Genomic DNA, 2,248 nt, shown 5'->3' with positions numbered 1-2,248 from the left:
AGAGACTATACTTATCGCACACATCTAAATGTCTTCATTTTCTACTGCGCGCGTTTCAATAATTACCAGCTTAAGGTGCGCACAGGTGTAAAACAAATGACTAACATATTTATTGTGCTTGCCGAATATTATCACCGATATTCAAGTCACAAAACCGCGTTTAGAAGAATTGATTACATTCAGTCTCAAGGTAAACCTTTGATCTTAAATATATATTATAAATACTTTTACTATAAAATGCGAAAAAGAACACCAGCAGTGATAATTGTGTGTTTTCGAAGACGATTCTATTTTTCGAGCTACCTCGTGATTTGAAATTGAAATTCTATTTGAATATCTTGAATTATGCATTGTTGGCGGCTGGAAGTGGAATAATGAATTTTTATATGAGGTGAATGCACTCTGCTTGGATAAAAATGGCTCCCTTATCAGTGATTTAATGGTGTAACGATGTATTTGTATGTGCTTGTAAATATATTTTTCCAGAAGAAATTTCTATTTGAATGTTACGTACCTTGATAATTAACCCTTACGTATCAAAATTTGTTTCGTGATCCCAATTGAAACATTCCTAATTGACCTCAATTCCAACAATTCAACCTATACACCTCCAGCCGGATTGCGAACGCAATCAAATTCATATAAGTACTCAATTCATATTGAATTATTGTAGCTGTTTACCTGAAAATATTACCAAGCTTCGAAGTTTAAAATGTATTGTGTGGAAGAATATATACAATCGTCAGAAGAAACATTTGAATATAACGCATAGAAAAAAACGGAATATAAGACTTAGGGGGATGCTCATGGATTTGCAATCTAACAAGCGTGAATTAATATAATTTAGCCCAGTAAGCTTCTCAACACAGCAAACCTGCTGTCCTAAATATAAAACCAAAGAAAAGCGGTGCTATATAATTTGAGGTTTTGGCAATGAGACTGGTGAGACCTTCGAGTGATTGTTATACATTTTATCAAAACGTGTATAACTATAATGTATTATCATTTCTATTTCAAATTTTGTCACTCCTTTACATTACATGGCCTATGGGTTCAAAAATATGGGCGCAACGAATTTTTTGCGTGGGCATTTGGCTTTAACCGCACTTTAGGAAATGTGAGTTCAACCGCCAAAATTTTCTTCTATTATGTTCTTTAACGCCATCTAAAAATAAAGCTTGCAACTACGTTGGAATCAAAACATACACAGCGCCAGCTTCAAATTCTAAGTTTGTTCCATCTTGCCTCCTAACTGATTTACGGCTACAAACTTACGGCTAAGACTCAATTTTCTGGTAAAAATCACATCACATTCTAAATTCATTAAAATATCTTAAAGTAAGACACCACGTGAAAAGGATAAAATTACGTTGTAATGCCAATGAAAACTTGGGAAAAAGAAGTTGTCAAATACATAAATTATTACTATTTGTCCTGATATTTTACCTTTTGATTAAAAGCAAAACACCTCAATATGAATGGAAAAGTTGTCTTCCTCTAATGCCATAATGTTAGAATTGACGAAAGGCCACAAGCGGAGGCGCATCAACGGAGGTCAATGCAGCCTTCCTAAGGGCGTGAAAATATCTACTAAACAGGTGCAACTGTAATAAAATGAATACTATGTAAGGGAATATAATTTTCAGTGGAGAAGTGCAGTGAATCACATATATTAAGAAAAAGCGACGGCAGTAGCATAGTAGTGGATCGAATTTGTTTGAATGCGAACTTGTAATGTTAGGACTATGTTGAAGGAAGAAAATTAGAAAATATAAAGCGACAGACGAAGAGAAAAAATGTTGCAAGGTGTCAGGGAAGGATAGCGGAGACTACTCGGGTGATAGTTATGGACTAATATGCGGCGAAAGGGAAGAAAGCCAGCGATGGATGGCAATAATATTAAACAAAAAATAAAAAGAAGCGTAGTTATTAAAGAACAAGTAACTGATAGAATATTATTAGTAGTAAGTAAAAGCCGAAACAAAAAAACTTGGTCATTGTTCAGGTATACATACCAACAGGCAATCATAGAGCCGAAGAAGTCGATAGGGTATACGATCATAAAGAGGACGTAATCGCGGGTGCTCCTGAAGGAAAGCTTTTGGGATCCCGATCAAGGCGAATGATTTTTACACTTCGAAATTGCTGCATTGTAATGCCCATTTAGCGGATGACCCCGTTTAAAGTAAGCGGTATTTCGCCCAGTTTCTTGGAATTTGTCACAGGACGAGGAATGACCGCTGGGAGA

The sequence above is a fragment of the Hetaerina americana genome, unplaced genomic scaffold, assembly GCF_022747635.1.
Source record: "Hetaerina americana unplaced genomic scaffold, ioHetAmer1.1.p SCAF_15, whole genome shotgun sequence".
NCBI lineage: Eukaryota > Metazoa > Arthropoda > Insecta > Odonata > Calopterygidae > Hetaerina > Hetaerina americana.
Note: the sequence above shows the minus strand (reverse complement) of the source record.